Source organism: Macadamia integrifolia, chromosome 7 (assembly GCF_013358625.1).
Source record: "Macadamia integrifolia cultivar HAES 741 chromosome 7, SCU_Mint_v3, whole genome shotgun sequence".
Classification (NCBI taxonomy): Eukaryota; Viridiplantae; Streptophyta; class Magnoliopsida; order Proteales; family Proteaceae; genus Macadamia; species Macadamia integrifolia.
Window position 1 is genome coordinate 28,833,326 of NC_056563.1, and position 9,825 is coordinate 28,843,150.

Consider the following 9,825-nt stretch of genomic DNA (forward strand, 5'->3'; position numbering starts at 1 on the left):
AACTGATAAGCTCTGGAAGCCTCAGCCTCTTATACCCCACCATCCCAACTAGATTGGAATGTGCTTTGACGATTACACCCTGATCATAGATGTATCAGACAGCATATATTTTTTAATTTAATACTCTAGTCCCCCACGTGTACGAGAAGCCAAAGTAGGCATGCAGTACTGGACCCACCACAATTCTTTCTTGCTCTCTTGCCATACAAACTTTTAGCTAAGGTGATCGATTCCCTTTGTCCTATTGCGTAATAATGGTACATAAAAATCCTTTTATTTTTTGAAAGGGAAAAGGTTGGGTATGCCGCCGATATCAAATATACTAGCACCCATTGTGTTTATCTCTCTCTTTCCTTTCTCTAAAATGACTTTCATATCCTTCTTGAATGATACTTCATCATGTGTTCCTATTGGTGCTATCCGTTAGCATACTTGATATCGGCGACATACCTATCCCTCTATCTTTTTGAAATGTCACAAAATTAATTTATAAGTATGTGTATTATTGGTATTACGAAAAAAAAAATTAATAATAATAATATTGTGTGGATAGATAATTGACCTCCCTTTCTACCGTTAGATAAAAGAGGATATTATTTAGATAAGTCATCTATTAAATTTGAGAGTTTAATTTAATTAAATATTTTTTTATATTGATTCAGATTTATAAATCACATGTATGTCTATGTATGTGTACTAATACAATAGACATTACTTGCACTCTCACATATTTGATGAGAATAGACAATTTAGATTTAGAAAGGGCAAGAGACCGTTGTATGGTCGCATGGCCCCCACAGCAATGTAAGGCCAATGAGAACATGCACGGGCCATCAATATGAATAAGATTTCTTATTTCACAAGGAGTGGGTCCATAATTTTTCATACCCCTATGTCTTAACACAGGGTTATGCGATTGATAACTTTCTTCTTTTATTAGAAAATTCTAAAAATTTATATACCTTAGATTTGTCTTATAATTTTTGGCAACATCACCTTCCACCTTCCACCTTCCATAGTTACATGGATGGATATAGGAAATGGAAGCAAGCTAACTGAGATCAACAACTCAAGAGTGGGGACCACTTTGTTTCTTAGGGCCCGTTTGATAACGTTTCAAGAAACACATTTCTGTCGTTTCTGTTTCCAGAAACAGCAGAAACGGAGTAAAAAGCGTTTGATAAAACTGTTTCGTTTCACTTATTTTCAGAAATAGAAATAGAAATTTTTACTTATTTATGGTTCAAGAAACGACCAAGGTGAAACAAGTTCAACTTGTTTCGCCGTTTCTGGAAACGACTTGTGGCCATTTTTTCATTGGTTACTATCGACTTCTAAAAACATGACTTATCAAACACCTTCAATTCCATTTCTGTTTCTAGAAACGGAAATTTATGTTTCTATTGTTTCTTGAAATAGAAACGACAGAAACGTTATCAAACGAGCCCTTAGTTTTTGACCATTTCCCCACCTTCCACCTTCCACCTTCCACTGTTACACGGATGGACGTAAGAAATGGAAGCAAACTAGCTAAGATCAACAACTTTACCAAAAAAAATGCTAAGATCAACAACTCAAGAGCGGGGACCGATTTGTTTCTCAGTTTTTGACCTTTTCCCCAGCAGAAGAATGGCTAACGAGCTCAAGAGAGCCCATTGGTTCGTATAGGGTACCTTTTGTGTTGATATTCTTATTCAGAAGCTCTTAATTTATGGGTTTAAGATTTCAAAAGCTCAGAAACAAAATCCGTCTTCATCAATTTTGATTTAATTTTCTTAAACCCCCCACCACCACCCTCAACCCCAACCCCCCCCCCAAAAAAAACCAAATAAATAAATAAATAAATAAAAATTGCTTTAAAATTTCGATTAGTCAAAAATTGATAAGAATACTCCCAGAATAATTTGGAGATTACATTAGGTCCTTGTACGAGAGTCATTTTCCTACGGTGTTTGATCCACACTTGGAATCCACTCAATATGAAAACCTATTGTAAGAAAAGAGAAATTGAGTGAATTTCACGTGTGAATCAGGCACCGTATGAGAATAGTTACCATACGAAGACCTGATTCGGACTTAATCATTCAAACTTGGTCTATTCCATGTGCTAGGAACATGGTTTAAGTTCCAATATCAACTCTCTATCAATATTGATAAAAATCAATCTGTATCAGTGTAGATTGGATGGTTTCTTCCCTTCTTTAATAATTTGTATTTTGTGTTTTGACATTTTTAGACTTGGTTCATACTATTACATTGATAGGGGATTGACAAAAAATCGATGTATCAACTTCTGCCGATATCAATATTGATTGTCCAATCCAATACCAATTCCTAGAACCATGGCTAGGAATCCAGTTCTTGAAAGTATGATTGGGCTCACTACACATCTTTCATTTAGGCCATGCATGGCTTTGATTGATTACCAAAAAAAATTGTTTGGCTTTAATTACAATGTGTATAAATTTAAGGGTTCTAATCTAACTCTATAATGTGGGAAAATGTTTTTTGGGGGAGTGTGGCTCTTGTGTGTGGGCGAGGGACCAATGAAAACACATGAGGAAGTATCAGCTGAGGTATTATTTTCATTCTCATGGGGCCAAGTTAGTTATTTTTCCCCTTACAATGTGTATGGGCATTGGGCCGGGCTCCCGACAAATTTCCTCTTACAATACATATTTATCTCATAACAATTTGAGAATCTTGGGCATTGAAAATCTCATAAAATAATATAAAAGAGAGAAACAAAAAATAAGGGCCAAACAATGCTACCTGCCTGTGTGGCCATTGTGCTAGCATGCAAAGGCATCTTCAAGGCAAGGGAGGCAGCACAATCTTTCCATGCCTGCTTGTGCCTAGGCGTAGACACATGCAAGCGGGTAGCTTTTTTTTACCCAAAAATAAATAGGTTGTTGCCTCGTAGCATGGCCCCTACACCAACGAGGTTAAGTCGAACATGGCATTAATGCCTTTTGCTCCACTTCTTCTCACTTATATGTTTTCCAATTAGGGATGTAATCAAGTTGGGTTAGGTCAGTGTTTTGAAAATCTCTAACCCCAAGTCTCCTCAGTTCAACCTAGATCCGGTTCAGGTTGGATCAGGTTGGTTCTTATTACCACAAGTTGCCTCTGTTTTGGCCATCTCGTATCCTTCGGGTTAGCGGGGCCTTCAAGCATCCGAAATACGCCAGGGTTGTAAATGACATAGTGTTTCTGATAGAAAATGATGACTCCTCCAAAAAAATGAAGTTTTTCAAGTTCTTTTTCGTGTCTACATAGAAAATAATAATAATAATAATAATAATAATAAGTGGGCTTGGGATTGCTACCTGATCACGTGGCTTCTATGCTAGAGCGGGTACCAACCAGAAGAGATGCACAAACATCCAACTAGGGGGGCGGGGTGGTTTTTTCACCACCACCTATATCTAGATATACGTAAGGGCGCATGACTAGATTCTTTTCCCCATAAAATATATACAGCTTAATATTATGTAATATATAGTGCATACTTGTATTAAATATAAGTAACTAAATCTGTAATACCCTACCTTGACTTGTATACCTTTACCTATGGACAGGAAAAAGTACAAGACAGGGAAAGCCAATGTTGGTTTGGTTGGCAACAGTGGAATGCCAAGAGAGGAGTGATCCCACATGTTCCTGCCAACATTGTTGGAGAAATCACTAAGAAGTGTGGGCAGACAGGTAATTTCTAACTTACAAGAGGTTTGGTAAGAAGAGGAAGTGTAATATACCATATTAGGGTTGAAATGGCCAAACCAGTGGGTACCAACCGGCCAGCCGGTTATGCCTGGCAGAATGCATTTTTCCTGATTTTGTACTGTGGGCCCCACACCCCTACGATGAAAATCCCCATTCTGCCCCTATGTGATAAGCCCAAATAAGGTATGAAATATATATTATAGTGTCAATAACTAATGGGGGAAATAATTAATATATTTAATTAAAACCTTGATTAATTAGGTTTATATATATAAATGTACTTTTAGGGCCTAGCTTTAGGTCTATTTGGGGGTGCTATATAAATGAATGTTAAGGGCAGTATTTCACCCCTTAATGTCGTGGGTTGCTGTTAACAATGAGAAGAAAAGGAAAGAAAAGAGAAGAAGAAGAAGAAGAAAAGAGAAGGAAGAAGAAGAAGAGAAGGAAGTGAGAAGGGAGCTCACCTACCTCAGGCAATTTCTGGACGAAGCTTGCATCCAAGTGAGTACATTATTGTTGTATTAGGATTAGGAAGATGGTTTTGCACAAGTAGGATAACTAGGGTTAGGATTTTTGCCAATTAGAGACTCGAGGAATCCCTGTGAGCTGAATAGCTGCCTAGAGGGAAAAGCCCTAATTTCTATGGCCTATTAGAGATCTGATTGGTAAGAAATTTGTCCCTAAAATCCTAGGATTTAAGGTTGATGTCAATTCAGTGGTAGTATGTCAATTTGGGACTAAATACTAGCAGATAGAGTGCATACTTTCTAATGCCCTAGGACAGGGATTATTTTATCACATGACTTTGTGAAATTGAGTAATTTTCCCCCGGGAATGCCTGTTGGGAATTAATTAAGGGCTGAGCTAATTAAGTTAGGCATGTGATTATCAGTATGTCATCCTAATTTGATGACCAAGATATGGGAAACACCTTTATTTTGTAGATTTCCTTAAAGTTCTAATTTACTTTTAAAATTTCGGTGAAATTTGAGGTAGCAGCCATGGGTGTAATCAATTGGAACCCAACACATGGGTCAATTAGGCATTTAACACTTTCCTAACTGACCAAAGATAAGTATTGATAGATTCTCTGAAGAATTTATACAGTTTTGACTTATCAGCAACACTGGTACATAGTACAGTAAGAACAAAATCGGATTCTGCAAAATAAAAGAGAATCAGTGGGTCACAACTGGCCAACCGGTTGTTACCGGTTAGGGTTCTAGAAGCAAGTTAGCTTGTGTAACAAGTCAGTAGACCTTTGGACATAAATTGGGATTTGAATATATAAGAATTAATGAGAAACATAACCCATGACAATAGGGTCCAATGCTTGAAACTTCATATGACCTAGAGGATTGTAATTATGGATAGAACCCCTTCACGCAATGAGGATATATTAGTGATTCTCTATACGCAATTCTACTATAGAGGAGGTTTGAGAAATCAAGGAATCAATATATATATATATATATATATATGGGAAACAATAGACAAAGATCTCAATAGGTTGGGAATGGGAATGCCATACTTAAAGCAAGCGGGTAGAATGTAGGATTTTTCTATGTACCTAATGATTCAAATATATTTTGAATAGGGAACAAAAGTGATAGTGTCGGAATTTTTTTGAACCCAAGAAGTGAACTTGCCAGAATTGAATATCAAGGTGAGTGGGTGCCCTGATTTGTTTTATGGTGTACTTATTTAATTTTGGTCTTACCTATACTCTATACATTTGATGTGTGCATCGAATCATTATTATTGTTGCTAGTACTAACTTATGGACAGGAAACTAGAACAGGTAAGACAGGTAAGATGGGACATTGATGGGTGCCCAGTATTTATTGTGATAATGTGAATGATGGATGATGAATGTGCATCATATAGAAATTATGGGTTAGGTTATCACCACCAAAGTGCTATGACCCCTTGTCAATAGAGGGATAGGTACTGACGAATCCCAACCCATGGCTACCTGATCAGCAGTACATTTCTGGGGTACGACGTACTATACCTAGAGATGGATAGTAGCGGGGTACGACGTACTCTACACTTGACTGCCTGGGGTTACTAACCTAGGGGTTACTACTGACTGACTCCTTCCTACAATGAGCTTGTATTCCTGAGGCCCAACGTACAGGGTAGGGAATACCACCTATGTTGCGTAGCACTATATCACTGATTTCAGACTTAGTAATGGAATAGGAAGTAATGTAATGTTAAATGAATCCATGAGCAATATAAGGTGTGGAGCATGCATTACATCATTTGTATTGTGTGTGCTGGCTTGCCCCCACCCCCTCACTAAGCATGGAGGCGAAGATCCTGGTTATAGAGGAGGAGGTTCTAGCCTCAGATTTGGAGATGGAGAGCCCTCCTTTGGGGCTGGTGGATCTAATTTAGGGAGTGGAGAGACCAATGCAGGCCCCACCTTTTTTGTGGATGAGCTCGAGCTTCTTATAGAGGAAGATGAGCAGGACGCACAGGGTGGATAGTCATAGGGCTGACCTAGGATTTTTTATTTTGAATGCAGAATTTCCCTTTATGAACTCTTTTTTTTTTCTTTTGAAGACAATGTACATGGTGTTAATTAATTAGATATCATTTTTATTGCCATGTTATCTTTGTAGATGATGTACGATTCTACTTATAGATTCCATATGGTCGTGTGTGAACTGACATTAGAGTGAACCATATCAACCCAACCTTTAAATCTTGCATCTTTACGTTTGCCCCAATCCTAGAAAGGAAGCAAACAATAGGCACAGTCAACTCCTGTGGGGGATAGTTGATCTTCTCAGGTTCTCCCTCAGAAAGCTAATATTGCCGTATGATGTATGAGGGGAGATAAAATGAAGTGTGAGTTAGACCCAACAGCCTAATGTAATTGCAACTGGGGATCTTTATCAAGAATTTGGTCTATAGCCACCAATGACAATCCTAGTTCATAGTTTCCCGGGTCTTTCTATATAGGTATTCCTCCCCATTAGTAATGGATTCAAGTTCTGGGGTCTCCCGCTTATCTTGGTAATGTGTCACCTTTAGTTGTTTACTTCCCAAGAGTTTTAGTAGTTATAACCGCTCCATCAACCATAGCTAGAATATAACTAGACATCCTAAGCAGTGGTCTTTTTCAAACTTGCCTTTGTAGTTCATCTCTTCAAATCCTCGAAAAACTTTCACCAAAATGGTACGGACTAAATTTTATCTTTCCTTCAGTTGCTTGACAACTTCCATAATGACAGGACATGCCCCTCGCCTAGGTGTGCACAGGATGTAACGTGCTATCATACAGAAAAGATACACGTTAATCTAGTGCTGGCGGCAAACTCCATCCTGTGGTGGGGATATAGTAAATGCTCTTGACACCTTCAAGATGTCGATCTTTCCATAGCTCACAGACTATGCCATGGGATTGCACTCTACCATAGATGTCGAGGTAGGGAGGGCGTATGCAAACCAGTTGTGATACCCTACTTTTTAAACCCGGTCTAATTACATGGTTGACCCGGTTTAACCATGCAAGACCCGAACCGGAGAGGGTTAAGGCGGGTTCCTTATGGACCATGATGGCAAGGGTGACCTTGAACACCGATTGGCCAGACAAGTCTGAGTCAGTGCTAAAGGAGACGGGTGTACCCAAGCCGTGTACATACACATATCATAAGGCCATGTATGGATAAAGCTGGTATGTAGCCGTATCCTAAAGCGCATATGTATAGTATACCTTGTGCCGAGAGCGAGATACATGCCAAGAGTCGAATTCCATCAAAATCCCACTTGTTGGCCAATTTTTGGCCCTCAGGTGGGCGGTCACAAGTGGGCACACCCGCCCACCTGAGTGATCCACCCATGTGCTACTAATGATTTTAAGAAAGTATAAATAGCATTATTTGTGTTTTTCAATATCTCATTTATTACACGGAAAGTTGGTGAGAAGATTTAGAGGAGAGAGAAGAGAAGGGAGAAAAGAGAACGAAGAAGAAGAAAGGGGAAGGAAGGGGAAGAAGAAATGGATTTAAGCGGTGCCAAGGTTTGATCTTTCCATTTCGATGCCGGAAGAGTGATCTCCAACACGAGATCTACGTTTAGAGGTGAGCGAAGGCTATGTTCCTTAAATTTTCACTATACCCAAGTAAAACCCTTGATTTGGGTAGAGTTCCTTGAGGTCTTGTAAATCCCCCTTGAGATGATGAATCTAAGGTTTAATAGATGGTTTATGTGTTGATTTTGAAGGATTTGAAGAAGTATTTATAAGGTTGGAGAAGCATTGGTGATTTGAAGTGATTTTGGGGTTTTGAACGAGTTCTTGAGCAAAGAAGGTAAAATGGCTTTCCATTCCTTAAATCTAACCTAGATCTAGGTTAGAATCATCTTATGAGACCTTGAATATGTGGAAAATGGGATTGGAAAAGCCCCATTTGATTCCCCAAAGGTTGGGAAAAATTTCAGGGAAAATGGCAGTTTTCCGCCCTCTCAGGTGGGCTGAGACCGGTGGGCCAAACGGCCCGCCTGAGGGCACCCGCCTGAGAGGGCAGGCCCTCGGTGCCAACTGGTGGGCCCCTACCAGTGGGTCGACCTGCCCGCCGGTCAAGACTGGTGGGCCCAGACCAACGGGCCGATCGGCAGGCCAACCTGCTCGCTGTCCTAGCCGACCCTTTGCCTCCACCGGTGGGCCCCTACCGGCAGGCCGATGGATGGGCTGACCTACCCATCGGTCAGGACCGATGGGTCAAGATCGGTGGGCTGTCCGACCCACCCGAGAGGCTCCCAACGTGATTTTTTGTCCAAATGGACCCAAAACGGATGTGCGACCTTCTTTTAGGATTCTAAACATGATTTTGTCATCAAATCTTGTTAGTTTTGACCCCAAAGTGGTGAAGTGCTAACCCCATTCACTTGTGATAGGTTCACCAAAATTTACGTTTCTCGCACCGGATCTCATCCGTACCAGGCGTGAGTCTTTGTACACTACAGGTAAGTGGGGAGAGGACATTTGGCCTCATTTTAGGGCTTGTTTGGCATTCATTAAATTGTATCTAGACTAGCCATGTCATCATGCAAATTATATGAAGCTTAGCCATCCTCATATTATTATGACATGTGTGTTGTGTTTATTTTCTCAATGTCAAATGATGATGTGATTATGTGATGAATGATGACATCATTGTGCATAATGCATTAATAAACTAGATGCTGTAGTCGGCTTGGAAATGAGTGTATTGGTGGCCCGTGGAATGGGACGCGGTGGCACTATACAATCGTACTATGCCATATAGGAGCATACGGTTTAGGATTATCATCTTCCCGTGCTACGACCCTTCCCAACAAGGGTTGAGGTGTTGGGTTACCATTTGGGGGGAAGTAGTGGTTGCGGTTGTCGGGTCACTGTGGTGGTTAGACATATGCCCGGCTGGTCATTGGACAGTCGGTAACCTCGGTAGTATATTCAAGAGGGCCAATCGTACTGCTTTTAAATTACTAGAGTTAGCACCTTTATTTTCTGTCATTTACTTTTATGTTGAGAGTCGGTGGTTGGCATGCTTTATTTTTTCGAGTACTCACGGTGGGCCTTCTTCGACAGCCCTATGGGCGTATCGCGGGATGGAGTTCACGGCTCGTACCCGGAGTATACACGCACTGTGATTGTAGAAGTACTAAACCAAAGACTTAGTAATGTTGTTTAGGTGGATGTGATGAAAAATGAATTGCATAGCATATAGTGCATATGGTTGTGATTGTTGTGTGGTCCTCCTTTTCACTTACTGAGCTAGTGAGTTCATCCTACGTGTACACCTCTTTTAGATGATTTTGTAGGTCACCAGTGTTTGATATTTAAAATGTAACTGCAAGCGTACGGATCAATGTAGCTACGAGTCGAACACAGGGAGAGCAGCCGTTTTATTTTTTTATTTCTTTTAATAATGCGAAAGTGAACCGATTAATGGTTGTGATCTAATTCTAATTACCGTCCTAAACATATGTATCTAAAATAACGTCCTAACCATTCGTCATCTAAGAATTTAAAGACGCAAGCCACGCAATTAAAATTAAATAAATAAATAACTGAAAATAAACAACCCACGCAATTAAAAAAAA